This window comes from Cyrtonyx montezumae, unplaced genomic scaffold (genome assembly GCF_038088225.1).
Source record: "Cyrtonyx montezumae isolate F1298 unplaced genomic scaffold, pur_monq_1.0 scaffold_8, whole genome shotgun sequence".
NCBI lineage: Eukaryota > Metazoa > Chordata > Aves > Galliformes > Odontophoridae > Cyrtonyx > Cyrtonyx montezumae.
The window spans coordinates 117,296,896-117,313,394 of NW_027072089.1; the positions used below are offsets into that span (position 1 = coordinate 117,296,896).

Genomic DNA, 16,499 nt, shown 5'->3' on the forward strand with positions numbered 1-16,499 from the left:
AGCAGTCACCAGGAGCAGATACCAGGCACCTCAGAGAGGCTGTTTTGCAGAGGGTTCACTGGGATGGTGGTTCATAGGTCTGTACCTCAACCTAACCCCACATTTCCAGCAGCTGAAGCCTGAGAGGATTCAGCTATTTCACATGTATAAGAAAATTATATGCATGAAACCTGAGGAAATGGTGGGATTTTGTGCACCCAGCAGAAAAGGAGTAAAAAGTGATTTTGATCTTTGTTTGTATTTTGTGGTTTGGCTTGTGTAGTTTATGGCTAGCAGCATACCTAGCAGCTCCTGATGCTGCAGAAATAGAGTTCTTGTAACTCCATAGCAGTGTCCCCATGACAGCAAGCGTAGCATATTTTAGAAGTGTGCTTACATTCTCCTTGGGACTGCTGACTTCAGCTCCTAGCACAGTACAGATTTGGGAAAGCTCATATTTGCCTTTAGCCCCCCTTAGCCTGCTTCCCCATGGGCTGCAAATAATGTTTCTTACAAGGTGCAGCACTGAGGCTCACCTACGGGTCCCAAGGAATCTGGGGATTCCCTCCTATTCGAAAATTAAACGAGACCTGTTTAATCTTCTCCCACTTGATTTTCCACTTAATTAAATGATTCAAAGGAGGACCAATAACTGTGGTCTGAACAGTGAGGAGGTGCAGGCAGTATCTTCCATGATCAAAGGAGCCTGTAGGTTCACTCTTCTGAAGCAGCTGGTATTTTGGAACTTAAAAATGAAACATGCTGCCATGAAAAATGTGCATGCTCTGTTACTTGATAGCTTTTTCATCACTCTATGAGTACAAGACACACTTTCAGCCCGCTTACACCTTTGTGTCTTAGTAATGAAAGCCTATGTGGAGAGAAAAACAAAGTAGCTAAGCTTAGAAGGTAGTCGTTACTCTTTTTGTCAGTGGCTGCATCTCAGTGAACTTTCTAAGTAATACTTTTTTTTTCTTCTTCTTACTCCACAATTTTCTTACTTCACTGTCCATTGACACTGTGATTCCTTGTTGGGCTTTACAAAGAGCCAATGGTTGACCAAGAAGGGACAAAGGAGTTTTGTGAATCTGTGTTGAAATGAGGGGCTATGTCATTTTTAACTAAGTTTGAGAGGAGGAAAATGTCATCTAGGAACAAAAGGACCATGTTTAATCCATATGTCAAAGCCTAATAAATCTTGCCTTTGATTTTGTGATTTGTGAATGAATCAGTCAAATGGATGCTACATTCCTGAATGAACCCTTGTAGTTTTTATCCATTTGTGACACGAACATGCTTTCCTGAATGGGGTTCAGGAGGCACGTTCAGACAAAGAGCTGTTGAGGCCACTTTCATTTCCTTTCTCAAAAAGCCCAAGTTTGAAATGGTCTCCAGAGAAAATCAGAAAACAAGACTCCACACTTCCACAAAGTAAGCAGTGAAGCCCCTCAGCACCTGCAATTGGAGTCACACAGCTGGAGAAATAGAAGACAATATAGACAGAAGGTTTTCATTTGGGGTGTCTCACTGGAGTATTTCTGTCAGGTAAAAGCTCTTCAGAAGCTATGGGCCATTTGTTTTCTCCCTTGAACTTTCTGTAGGGCAAGTATATGTTCCCTGCTGCCCTTAGGAAGGCACTGGCTTTGCAGCTGGGGAAACAGGCAAAGCCAAGTGTTGCCACAGCACCTGTAGCTCTAATTCTCCCTTAGAAGGCTCCACTGAGAAGTGGAACACAGCTCTGTCCTTTTTTTGAGGTGACAGGCTGCAAATGTTGCTTCCAGAGAGCCCCGAGGAGAGCAGCAGTGCCAAGAGCAGCATTGCTTCTGCTTCTCGTGACCTCAGTGGAGGCAAGTTGATCAGGACACTGGGGAAGGAAGGCTTTGTCGCATGCTGCATTTAGAATCGTAGTATGGCTTGGGACCCTCTAGCTCCATCCCCCTGCCATGAGCAGGCTTGCATTCATTCACTGAATCCTGCACGATGCTTTTTTGCTGTAGTACTGCAGTACGTTCTCAGGTGCTTGAAACTCAGCACTGCAGGTCCTTTCCTGATTTTGGGATTTCACATGATGTCGCTGAGCTGCATCTTACATGAAATCACAAGGGAAGGAGTGTTTTGATGGTGGACTGTGGCTGGGACAAGGAGAGAGCAAAGCAGAGCCTCCAAATTGAAATGTGAAATCACATCTGTGGGTGAGACAGTGAATTCAAGACGATCCTAATAAAAAAGGGACTATTTGCTTTTAGCTCGGTTCAAGAGAAATGAATCTTATGCATAGGCTTGGCCTGGCTGGCTCATCTCAGCCTGCCTGTTTTCCTCAGAGCCATTGGACACCACTCACCAACACAGAAAATGAGGGAAAGGTTGAGGAGATATCAGGTCCTCACATGTGCTGCAAAAATTGGTGGCTATATAAAAGAGAAAGATCCAAAAAAGTATATTCATTGTAGGAAAGATAGAGCCAGAACATTGCTAGATTTATCTTTCTGACAAACTAATTACTTCTTTTAAGAAGGGCAGGAAGGAAAGTGTGACTATTAAAAAAGTGTTAAAAGAAGGAATACTAGGGGTTCTCAGATTTCCCAAACAAGCGATCCTCTAAGAAACAGAATTAAATTAGTGCCATAAAAAAATTCCACATTTCTGAGATTGTGGGCTTTTTATTTTTTTCCTACGGAAGACAGATTGAGAGGATACAGGCACAGTGCACTGATTAAGGGAAAACAGAAAGATTCTGCTCAGCAGATGTCTTATTAAAACCACAGCAGGCTTTAATCTGAAGTACAAACATTCAGAGCAGCCATGGTCTGAGTTTGACTTGCTTTGGCCACTAGTGCATACAATATTCTGGGCACAGCAGTGGGAAAGATGAAAGAAGTGGTACAGTCATTAAGGCACAAAGCAACTGCAAGGTAAACGCCGCTCTGTGAAAGGAAAAACACAGCTGCCCAGACAGTTTACCATCAAGAGGAGCTTAGGAGCTGGGCACAGCCCTTCCTGGTTGCTAGCACTCACTAGCATCCCAGAAAGGCCCAAGGGTGGGCTGATCTCCATCAGTGGCCCTCCACATGCAGCAGCCATTTTGGGTAAAGCAGGGGCACAAGCTGAGGCAGGTCAGTGGTGCAGCTCCACAGAGACGGTGCCAAGTGTGAGACACCAGGTAAGCTCATCACACAGCCACAGACTGGCACAGCAGGCTGACTTGAACTTAGCTCCAAGGCCAATGCGTGTCTGTGTGAAGAATTTCTGGCCTGAAAGACCACTAAGAAAGAAGACCTTAAGATCTATCAGTCGCTCATGTGTCACAAAAACAGAAGAAACTCTTCACCTTTCACTTTCACCATCTGTTAGCTGTACTAAAGTGCTCCGAGAGGCTTGTTCACGCAAAATTAAAAATAGCAATCCATTTTTGTCCAAAAGCTGGATAGATTTAAAAAGTTATTCCACAGTTCAACAGCTTGGAGTAGTGCAGCATAGCTGCAGGGCCAGGAACGAGACTTCTGTTAATTTACAGTTCAGTCATGGCAACAAGAAAAGCAAGTTTTCTAGCAAGAGATTTAGCAAAAACACAGCTACACTGTGTTGACACATCTATACAAACAGCTCTAGGTCTTGATTCAGTTAAGTTGGCTGCAGACAGTACATTGCATAAAGCCTGGTGAAGGGTTGGACCTACGTGGCAGAGCTTATAGATCCTTTTGAACATTTAGCCTAAGAAATGTATTTGTTTCTTGCTGTAAAGTAATTAAAATACGTTACAATTCTGTGGAAGGCTTGGATATATTATGGCACATTAACTCATCCAAGCATATGTTGCTTGACTATGTAAAACAGAATGGGAATTACGTCCTCAGTAAGAGCCCCCACAAATTTGTTATTTATGAAGGGGTGGATGCATGGCAAACAGAATGTTCCCTGTTATATTTAACAGTTTAGAAACCTAACTCACTTGGGGTTCTGCAAACAAAAGAAAATGGCACCGTCTACAGCTGCTGTGATTACGGGCAGGATTTTTGTTTTTTAAATTATTTTCTTTTCTCCAGCTTTCAGAATATGATCTTGCTGGAAATCTCACCAGGGAGTTTCATTAAATATTAACAGCGTGTAACACATACATGTATTATTCCAACAAAATGCAAAATGACCCAAGGGTACAAGGACGTGAGTGTGCTTATAAAACTGAGTAAAAACACGCACAAAGTCATTGCCTTCAATGCAGGCATGGATTAAGATTAAATAAACAAATGGCTTCTGTCTATGAATGTCAAATACCAAAACTGACAGGACCTGACAAGTGGAGTTTGTCACACTGAGTACAGCAGTTTCCTGGGGAGTGGCTCAAGGGACATTCCTGCAGGACGTGTGCCTGTCCCTCATGCCACCTCACACCAGTGGAGCATCCACAGGGACACTGGTAGCACCTGCTGGGGAAAGGCAGAAGCGTGCAAGAAGTTCTGGACACTCGGGGAGGACCACCATAGCTACTGTGTGCTGGTGAACACAAGTGGATGCTCTGAAACCAATCAATCCTGCCCAGTCCCTCAGTCCTCACAATTCCTGTGGTGAATTTGACAAGTCCACCAGATGAGCGGGCTTGAAGGTCCTCTGAACTGTAGCCAAGGGCTGTGTTGCAGTTGTCCAACAGGACTGTCATGTCACATACATGCCTAAAAGGAAGAGGTCAGAGTGTCTGGGCAGTACTTCACATTACATTACAACCACTGGGTTTTACTTCGTTTACTTGAACTCCCATTTCCCTCGTCCCCAGTTCCAGCTCCACACAGCTTCCGAGCAGAATGCAAACGTTATCACAGCTCTAGAGACACCAGCCTTCCCAGATCACATTAAAAGCATTAGCAGAATTATGACTGTTTCTCTCCCCTTCTCCATTTAAAAAAGATTTATCTGGCATCCACAACATTTGTCTTCAAAGGAAAACAGCTACTTACTTACATAAAATAAAAACTTTCCATAATTTTTGACCAAATATCTAAAAGGAAAAATGCAACATGAAATAACAAATCCAACTAAAAAAAAACCAAACCTGCTATTATTATTTTAAATATGAAATATCTTAAAGAATATACATTTTATGAAAAAATAACTTAATCAATTCAGGTAATATCACAGCACATTCTGAGTCCTCTTCTAACTACATTAAGTTTTGGTCTAGTCCATAACTAGTTTGTAGCAGAGCGATATCCATCCGCTGTTTAACTAGGCAGAGTGAGACATGAAAGGATGCTCCTGACTGAATGCTGTAGGTTTGCCAGAGATGCAGGAATAAGTTCAGCTAACAATCTTTTAAATGAAGTTTATTGACTTCAGATCGCTATGCAGAGCTGAAGCTCTGTTTGTAATTTGTATGGGTTCTGCATTCTGAATGCCTGCACAAGGCACATGCACTCACAACAATAAATGGAAACAGACAATATGGGATGTAATATCTTAAGCAATTTTCTGCCAGCAAAATGCATAACTATTTTCCTTGGAAAGGACAAATATTTAATGCAAGGAAACTAATTGTGAGACTGCTCTGCTGAAAAGTACTGCAGCACAGAGGTGACTGGGGAGGTTAAAAACCTGCAAGATGGAACTTTTTTCTTGAGTCTGTAAATGTGCCTTGTTGCTATCAAGTCATCAATTTCCAGATCCTAGGCATTTCTAATATTTGTTCACCTTCAGCATATTGTGCTAGCTGCCTGCCTGGACAGCCATCTCTTATGGTGCTCTTGACTTCAGCAACAACATCCTACCTGTGTATGACAGCGTAAGGCCTGGAAAGCAGTAAAATGCATTGCATGTATGAACACGTGGAAAGATTTCAGTCTGGATAACCAGAAAATACACAGTATATTTATACAAATGTCAACTTCACTATTCATTTTCAGCTAAACTACATTTCCAGCATCCTCCACCTGACACTGCCGTGGTTGTGACCTCCAGGCATGATTGTGTTTTTACTTAATACGCTTTCAGGTACAGCCTACCAGCCCGACATTTCCATCACACATGTTGCAAATGGGTAGATACCATTTGTAGCCAGGAGTAAGGCCAGAGGAGAGTGGGAAAGGCTGCTGAATAAACTAAATCAGGAAACCGTTCGGACAGCAGCTCTCCCAGATGAGGTGATGTATACCGACATGCAGGACCTGCCCTCAGCTCGGTATACTGTCACATGAAAACTTCAGTCTGTATGTCAGCACAGCTCAGACCATTAGCCATTTTTTCTCCAGTCACCCCTGTTCCAGGGGGAACATCTCTCTAGAGAGCGCTGGCTGATACAGTCATTATTTATCATCATGACATCCCTCCTGGGACGGTTAACAAATGAGTCCCACATGTCTCCTGAAAAATCTGTCAAGACCATCAGTATATTACAAAGAAGGCACAGACAGCCATGATATAATATCTCTTCCACACACACACACAAAAAAAAGTAAAATAAAAAAGAGTGTAGACGATGCAATATTAAAGCCTAACAGCTTATTCATCAGCAAAACAGAACACAGAAAAATAAAAGACAGTAATTGTTAGGCTCTGATATTATCAGTTCCCATTATTCATCATGGGTCTTTCATGCTTAATAGCTAGAACGTGTGCTTATATAGGCATATGTAGACACATGTGCATGCCGTCACAGCGCATCGGAGGTCGAAGTTATAGTGAACTTCTGTTCATCTGAGAGAAAAAAACCCTACAGAGAGCTGTCAGAGTGTCAGCAATGTTGGCACCCTTGCTCTTCAAATGTAGAGACGCAGTGTCTGCTCTCATTTTTAATTTAGCTGGATCCACAAGCCCCTCGGTCCAGCTTTGCCTAAGGAATTCCACACAAGCACCAGTGTTCTTTTGTTTGCCCAGTCCCCCCTGAGACTGTAACGGGTTAAAACTGAAACCTCAGTGTTGGGTAGGAAGAAGTTTAAACGTAACAACCCTTGAGCAAGAGCAATAAGAGAGCACTGATAGGCTGCCCTCAAGGAACAAGATGACTGCAGCTAGATAACAGCCAGAAGAAACTGGATCAGTTTCCTTCAATTAAGATGACTGAAAAGTGCAGTGAGGAAGGCCTTCATCTTTGAGACCCTCACCCACGACCATCAGGAGGCACTACACATGCTTTTGGGTCGGTGTCTATTAAAATGATTTCTCTGAACGAGTTGTAACCATCTGTCCCACTTCTCAGAAGCATAAAGAATTTGTTAAATATGCAGTCATTTCCCCCTATGCTCCATGCAAGTTATGTGGGGCTACCCCCCTTGCACCCAGCACGTGTGTGCAGCGCTGAATAATCAGACATGCTTTATAACCCATATATATCAAACTACAGAGTTTGATTCCACAACTAACCCCAGTGAGGAACCACAACGGGAACTGAAACTGCTTCTGGAGCCCTGCTCCTGCAGCAGGATAAAATTCATTTTAATCAGATCTTTCCTGGAAAGTTCCTCCTCTTCATTCCAATTTCAAATAAAACCTAAATATTTCCCACAAATACCAACTTCTAGCCAGCACTGATAATTTAATTCTAAGACTTAGGCACTGGAGCAGTAATCTGCAAATGTCTGCAGAAGGAGAAAGGATAAACAAGCCCATGTAAGAAAGATCAAGACATTGCAATGACAAAAGCCAGATACATCTCTGAGTCTCTGGGAGACTGTTTGATTCTGAGGTTTGTGGTGCACCAATAAGACAGCACTTCAAATGCATTTGGAAAAAAAAAAATAAATTAAAAGCCAGATAAAATCTTAAGCTGGGAATAGCTGTAAGCTTCAAACTGTCTTGAAAATGCATTTTCAAGACATATGACACTGCTTCCTTGTTATTCTGATTATTTTATGTTACTTTTAATTGAATTAGGGATGAAGAGGGTAACTTACCCTTCCCCCCATACCCTCTCACAGAGAAGTTGGGTTTTCCTATCTAGCTACTTGCAGTTCTATTAAAATTATCTTAATTGAACTCCTCTTTTTGCTGCATTTGAATGCTTTCCCCATGCATGCCACATTTAGGATTTCATTAGTGAGACCTTCAATTTTTCTAAATGTCTTAAAATCATCTGTTTTATTTGTCTATTTAAATGATTGAGAAAGGAGGACACTGGGGGATTTGTAACAGATAAAACCCAAACTGCTACATGATTCTTCTTTCCATGGAAAGAAAGTTAAAAAAAATCCACAATCAAAAGAATTATCTGAGTTGCAAAAATCAACTTTACAGCACTGTTTACTTCACAGTTCCTCCCTCTCACACCTACATGCTGATAGTACTGCTATGCAGGATCTCTTCAAGTTATTATGAATTCAGTTGAGAGGCAGTGATTCTCTGCACAATTTAATTTGTACAAGTTGCACAGCTTTCTATTACCAGTTGCCAAATGGAGAAGTACAGCATTTAAATCTGTTAAACAAGAAGCAATATTCTCTCTCAAGATTAAAGCACTGAAGCCAGAATTTGGATCAGATGTACTGACCGATCTTAAGCAAATAGCTTCATTTCCTAAAGTACTACATAAATGCAGATCTCATTAGCTTTCCATGGGATATTTAAACACTGGTCCATCTTATCAATACACTCAACCTACGTGCAGCATTTTAGTGCAAAGAACTAACAGAAGTAATGCATCACTTCTTCCCTCCTGATCGCTTCCATTGGGATACTGGATATACCCTTACAATAATAGTACCTTGTTTTCCAATGAGCATTTGCCAAAACACCTCTAAATTAATATGTCACATCAGCTCTGAGGTAAGTTATTTGCCCATTTGAGAGAAGGCTTTGTTTATAAAAGCACTATTTCAGTGATATTTTGTGTACTTACATATTCACATCTTTCATAAACCAACACCAACACTTCGCTCATTTAAGATCCAATGTATGAGTATTTGTTACACTTTTTCCAGGGATACTCAAAGCTGTCCAGTGAAGGCACTCATTGATCTCAGGTTAATGTTGCAGCACTACATGATCAGCAGTGATTAGTAGAAATAAAGATCTTCTATGTCTTTTTACGCCATCATCAGCTGCAAAGTCAGCTCTAAAGTCACCCGATGACATCACTACTCATATTCATACAATCTGAATCGATTCTTCAGAGCAAGATTTGCTTACTTCAGCTAATGAACAGTCAGAGACAAATGAAAAGTATTGTTGTACCTTCGAATGACAGATCCCCAAACAGCTGTTTTGGAACAGCATTATGCTAACGATCAATTTTCTGACCATTAGATTTCAGCAGAGCATTCACAGGCTTAAAGGCAAGACTGCAAATGCAATGGATCAGCAGCCCACATGGGAAATGGTGTGTATGTGTGCACACACAGGCTGAATCACCAACCGTCTCATACAGCCCAGTAATAAAGTAATTGCTCTTCTTGACATTTCAGATGAGATTTGGGTCAGATTCTGTACCGTCCCGCTTACGTCTCCTGGCAGTTCCTTGCACACTTCCATGCTTCACTCTGCTCCTGCTATCAATCAGCCATCCTAATGGAGTGAGCACTGCTGCTGCAAGGCAGTGCCATTGTTTGCAGCTTGCAGGAACCCACACCCAGGGACCATACATCCTTATGTGGTGCCTCTTCAATAACTAGCTGAAAGGAACAGATCAGGCTTGGGGGAAGGATAGGGAAAAAAACCAACACAAAATGACAACAAAAGACACCAACACAAACAAAAAAAAGCCTGAACAACTCCCACCCAACAGCAACAAACCTTGCACTGCTGCACCATAGTAATTCGTTACAGATCAGGCCCTGTGTCCAGTGGGATGAACACAACTGCTAGAGTCTCACAATAGCAGCTGTGAAATTAGAGTCAAATTTTCTTGGAGACACAGCAAGAAAAAATCTGGATTGCTGACATTAGTTCATGGACGAAAGATACTGATTATCAAGAAGTGTTAATGGATTTGAAATTCTACCCATTTCCTGTGGCTCAGTATCACAATACTAGCAGTACACAAAGGCTGTCCAGACTGTTTTCTCAAAACACAAAAACTTATATCCATGAATGTGCTTTGTGAAGCCCATCAGAAGCATATCTCATTGTCAGACATTACCCTGTAAGGTTATAGCACTGATAGAACCTATTATTCAAATAGCACAGGAGGGCAAATGGGAATAAAATAATCCAGCACAACACAGCCCTCATTAACTTAAAGTTCCAGAACAGATTGTCTGTTGTATGATCACTGCAAACATACCCTGCAGCATCAGAGATGTCCTTCCATGCCTTACAAATACCTGAGAACTAGGGAGGAATACATGTGAAACATTCAAGTATCAGCTCATTGCATTTGTTGCTTTATTATACATTTACTCTCTCCCAGAACACATTTCTTCCACTCAGCTATTAAGAACTAATTCCATCACTCCAGGCTATTTGCATTGGCCAGATATCCACTTACTACAAATTTAAGCATCTACAGAAAAGAGATGCAACCAGCACATGTAACTCTCAAATATATTCTTATTTATTCCACATAAAAATGCTTTTAGAAAATTGATTTGCATTAAGAGTAATGCTCAGCATATGTATCTTAGAGACTTTATATCATCATAATTCTCTGTAGCAAAAAAGTAAGAATATCCACATTTTCAAAATAAAGGGAGTTTGCTTTTTAGAAGTCACTATTTGAGAGACAGGGAACGATTTAAGGAATTTTTGGTTTATAATAGTGGGTCCAAGCCATTGAGCAACGCATCTGATTTTAAATAAATTACTAGACACAAGCTTCAGTCCGTTATCCAAGTGTGCACATTAAGAACTTCACAGGGAAGTCTGCCTGAGAAACAAGGTCCTCCCAGGCATGCGTCAGAGAATGTATTTAGGATAGAGTTCTCACTGTACTATTAACAACTCACTACTGCTGTCTAAGGAAGATGGTATTGATGAAGATCTCTAGTAGAGAACAGGGTCAAGAACTGATACAATACAGAAAGGTTTGCATAATGCTAAATAAGCTTTCAACGCATTTCCTGAAGGCACAGTGCCATCATGGATTAGAATTCTAGAGATCATTGAGTCCAACCCCCTGCCAAAGCAGCTCCCTAGCCCACACTGCACAGGTAGGCAGCCAGGTGGGTTTGAATGTCTCCAGAGGAGGAGAGTCCACATTGATTCACTGCTGATAACCATAGGCAGAGCACAAAGGCACTACATCAAAGAATTAGGCAGGGACTTAAGTAAAATAAAAACAGTTCAACTTGAATGTCAGACTCGGCTGTGGCATCCAGGTGGTCACAAGAAGAGTGAGGGAAGGGAAAACGGACTTTGAATGTGGTAAGCCTTCTGTAGCTGCACCGACACAGAGCAGGCTGCACGTCTTCCTGCTGCTGTTCAGATAAAACATACTCAAGTCTCATATGCTTCATAATCCTAAATGTGTGAAGGAGAGCATTTCACACATTCAGAGCGAAAGCCATACACTGCTTTTTTTTTTTTTTTGGATTAAATATCCATTTCCTTAGAACAGTTAACTGGAAAGCACTACTCCTTTCTGTAAGGTTATTTTTAGTGCTGGTTGAGTGGTGGTGGAGTGGCCGGGAAGGAAGAAGGATGGCAAGCTCCTCTCCTCGGGAAGCCCTTAGCTCCTCAAGCAGAACCTGAAGCACCCCAGCTCCCATTACAGCTGCGGCCGTGAGCACACAGCTAGGTCATGGCTCCACCTACTGAAGGAAGGCAACAGCACAGGCTGCGTCCACGAAATCCCCACAAGAATGGAAAATAAACTGTTCACAAGTTAGTCTGGCTTGTGTCACAGAGCAGGTGAATATTGGAACAGCAGCTCTGGCCTAACACTGGGCCAGGAGAGGCAGATAGTATGAAGTATGGAAACTACATTCTGCAACCACGTTTGGACTTGTGAGGTTTATTTTAACATTTCTTCACATATATGATGAAAAATTCACAACATCAGTGTCCGTGTGGGAAGTGAAATAGTTCCTGACTCATAACAGCACTGAGAGTGTCAACATGTTTAAATAGACTGAAGTTGAGTGAGCAAATTTGGCAGCCAGCTAGTAACATCCCTAAAAAGAAAACTGAAACAGATTCAGCATTTAAGAAACAATGCATATCCTGTAGAAAGTAAACATCCAAGAATTGTTATGAAAAACAGAGTCAGTAGGTTTTTAACCTATTGTTTTTCTAGACATTACCACCAAAGTAACTCTTACGTTATTCTTCTGACCACTATGAGAATGACAGCATTGTGATAAAGTGAGATAAAGGTAAATTATGTTTATTCTTCCACCTCAACTATACGGCTGTTGCAGCTACAAGCATTACTTCTCCCTGAAAACCTCCCAGGAAAGATACCCTTAACTGCAGTCAGTGAAATGTTACGTTACAGCAATGCTGAAGCTCCTTAATCAAGTTCTAGTTTTGCTGTATTAGGTGATCGACTGCCTCAAGAAAATTGACTGCCTCAAGAAAAAGTAGCTCCATTATGGAGCCGTGTCAGCTCCACAGAGCCCGTGACAGCTCATTAAACTGCGTGGCACCTGCTACCCATACACAGGAAACCTGAGTGAGGTGTCTCAGCTTTCAGGCTTAAGAAACACGGATTCCTGGAGGAAGAAAAAAAGAAAAACAAACAAAGACAAAACAAAGATGTAGATGGATCTTTACCTTATCTGACATCAAGAGACTTCCAGCAAAATTAAACGTGTGGTTTGGTATTCTTTACATTGCCAGATAGACATCATTTTCACACTTGAAGGCAATTAGTGTCATTCATCACTGGCGTACACAATCTTCCCTCAGGTGAACACATTAGCACAATAATGTCTCCTATGTACGTGCTCACTTACACGGTCGCATAGAAAGCTACATGAAATTTTCAGAAATAAAAGGAAAGCAAACCACAGCCAGCCAGAGAATCCTCCAAAATCATTCAGAAACTCATGCCACTGTCAGATCTTTGGAACTAAGTTATTTTAAGATATCAATCCCTCGCCTGTTACCTTGACAAATCTTTGTTACTAAGAAATTTGGGGTCTTTAAACTTGCCCAAATTCATATTTGCTTACCAATTCCCATCTAAATGTATTCTTCACACTCTTCAGAACATGACAAGACAGTGGTTGAAATTTGCCTGGCAGGAACTCCTTTCCACCTCTCTAAGCAGCCCTTACAGCGTTGTGTTTTAGGTTTGTGGCTTGGTATTGGTTTGAGCATTGGTAACACAGTGTTTTTGGCTAATGCTGAGCAGAGCTCACATAGCACTGAGGCTTCCTTTTTCATCACCTCCACCCCTTTTCTCCTTGCCCTACAGGAATTAAGACTGGGAAGGAGTGAAAGAAGCTGAGAGGGACATGCAGGACAGCTGAACCCCTGCTGAGGGATATTCCATATTGTACCACAAGGTCACGCTCAGCAATAAAAGCTTGGTGAAATTAGGACAAAGGGGGACACCAGGGTGATGGTGTTTGTCCTCCCATTGTGAGCACCTGCCTGCCAGCAGGAAATAAACTCCTGATTTACTTTTGCTTCTGCACACTGCTTTGCTTCACCTATTAAACTGACTATCTCAGCTCATGAGTTCGCTCAGTTTTGCCCTTCCAGTTCTCTCCCTCACCCCAGCAGGGTGGAGGTGAACAAGCAACTGGGTGAGGGCTCACCTGCCTGCTGGAGTCACCCCACCCAACAGCCTCAGCTTCTGACTCAGTTACTTCAGTAGTCCAAAGTCAGACAACAGTAAATCATTCACATATGCTGCTTTGCGCTCCACTTTATTACAGGGCCTAACACATTAAAGCACAATATCAAAAAAGGTAGACTGCAGAGTTTTTACACCACACAATGCCAATAATGATAGAAATTGAAATGACACCATTGAAGCTAGATGAAAACCTGCAGGAAAAGAACTGGGGATGAGGAAGAAGAATAAAGTCAGTTTTAAAGAAGATACATGACCCAGACTTCTTTTTAAATAGAAAATTTAATATCATTTTTTGAGTCAAACATTTGTTAAGAACCAAATATCCATAATGAAGTTAAATCCAGATTTTGAACCTCTAAATAATAAGATCCATTGTCTCAGTTAACTTGCATTAAGATAGCTCCTGTCTTACCTATGCCCAAATACTGCTTACAGTGTTTATTTATCATGCTGAAATTGGTAATTTGCCACACAGTTAGTTACAATAACAAGTTTACAATTTTAAGTTACAAAAATAGTTATAACTCATTAGTATTTCTATACACATTTCAAGCTATTGTATGCACACTCTGTACAGTGGGTGTTAACAGTGGTTAAGTTCACTTAAAAACAAAAAGCCCAAAATCACTCATGGTCAGACCCAAAATATGTAGGCACCGTAATGCTTTCATGTCTGCCAATGAACATCCCTACTCACACCAAGCAAAAAGCAGTTTCAGTATCTAAAAAACAAAGGCATCCACACTGCAAGGCCCTTACCACAGGGTTTCAAACTATGCCCTAGGGCTGGACACACCAGCTCTAACTGTACAGATTCCTTACACAGAACAGCTCCTGCCCTAAGGCAGAAAACAGGTTAGCACGACAAAAGGGGCAGCAGAGCAATCTCCTCCATCACCAGAATCTCCATCTAAAGGTTTTAAAAAAAAAAAAAAAGATGGCTTCTCAAGTAGACAAAGAGCAGATGTTTTTGCCATACCCAATAATGGCATTTAACATGTTTGATTGGATTTCAGAACAAGGGCTGTACTCATCTTGTTCACCCTTCCCTTTCAGAAGTGGTAAGCCTAGAAGCATTGCTAGGGTTTGGGGATTTTGTTAGAGGCAATCAAAAAAACGTAGTTCAGAGGTAAGTATTACTGCTAGCCTTAGTTACATCTTAAATACACGTCCAGCCCCACTGATGTGAAGGTTCGTGTAGGTGCCTGACTCATGAAATGGGTGACTTGCTTCAGAGATGCACTGATACCACACAGATACCCCACTACAGACTGCAGAGAGAGGGGAGGGGAAAACAGCAAAACCATAACAGAATCTCCCATCAGCTCTCCACCTCCTAAAAGAAAGCCTTAAATAGCAAGTGAGAAATAACATTTTTCCAGATCTAGAAATCTCTCTCATACTACTTCAAGCACCACCCTTCCCACCACGTGGGCACATTTCATTGTGATAGTTAAAGACCCTAACAGTTCAACCCAAGTGCTCAGAAATTCAGTGGCTAGCCACACACTAGAAAGCCTCGTCATGTTTGCAATGAATTGCTATGAAGAAGTTTATTTACCTCAAGGACTTCTGAGGACAAACTGAAACAAAAACTCTGTCAGCACAAGGCTGCAAAATATGCCACAATTAACATCAAGGTCAGGCACAAACCAGAAGTGCACTAAGAACTCAAAGCTATGCTATGCCGGGTAAGACATTTAATGCTTGTCTTCACATGAAGTTAGGAAGCAAGCAATTGCCCCATAAATACCAAGATGGAGAAACAAATCTTCAAGTTTTAGTGGCTCCATTCATTCATTCATTCTTTAAAACATCACACAATTAATTTTGTTCCGGGGGTCAGAATAGCAACGTAGCTAACATTTTTACTCATTGAAGTGTTTCATGATAGTCTAACTCAGAATTTTGAAATTTTATGGCTATTTTATATGGAATACATTAAGGTTTTGCTTTTTTTATTGTGCCATTACACTCCAGTACCTGTCAACACATAACTAACAGAGCTTTACTTTAAAGTGCAATAGGTTTTGCTACAGGAATTGCAACACAGTTCAAGTGAAAAGGACAGCAGAAATAAATCCCTTGAAACACAACAATACAATCTTGTCATGCATGGATTCGATTGTATTCTAAGATTAAGGGATAAATTAAAGTGAAAAAATAAGTTAATCCATCAGAAAGCATCTTACACAGTTGAAAAAAATCAGAAAAGACAATGGTTCTTCAAGCTGAGCTTCCAGAGAGAATTTAGAATTGGTACTATTTGGACCACAGTGAACCAGAAATAAATATGAAGTCATAACTCTCATTTAAATCCATTCTTTTTACAGCTTGTTTGCAAAACAATGGTTAACAACACGCTGTTATTGCGAGCACAAAGTAACATATTTCTGATGCTCCTGTAGCTGACAATGCAAAGATGCATCAATACTACCAGACTCTACTTCCAGGTAAGAGCTCTTCGTCATTAAGCGATCCCACCACAAATTAATAGTGTTAAAATGTACATTTATTAGGTATCCCAGGTGATAAACAGATATTAAAAATAATAATTCTCCCCCCCAAAACCATGGAAAGAGTAATCCCACTCCCCATTTTTTATTTTAAAGTAGGCAACACAGAGCATTTTAAGCTGTGGGAGATGCACAGATTAAGTATATATTTTGCTCAGCACGTCTGCCAAACTTTTTCAAATGTCAGTCTGAGTTGTGTCACAACACCACATAAGCAAGCAAAAAAATCCCTAAACACATGCCCATCCAAGCAGCATCTGCTACTTTGACCTAATCTACCTACTGTGACCAAGTAAGTACATAACTGTGCCATACAGGAATTTTAGATTATTTTCTCTCCT

At 41.1% G+C, this 16,499-nt stretch overlaps 1 long non-coding RNA gene across 1 annotated transcript in view; it reads right to left on the reverse strand.

Moving 5' to 3' along the window:
• The window catches only part of LOC136058636 (uncharacterized), a 418,135-nt gene that overhangs the window by 165,134 nt on the left and 236,502 nt on the right, over positions 1 to 16,499 (reverse strand). The gene's annotated exons all lie outside the window — the stretch shown is intronic.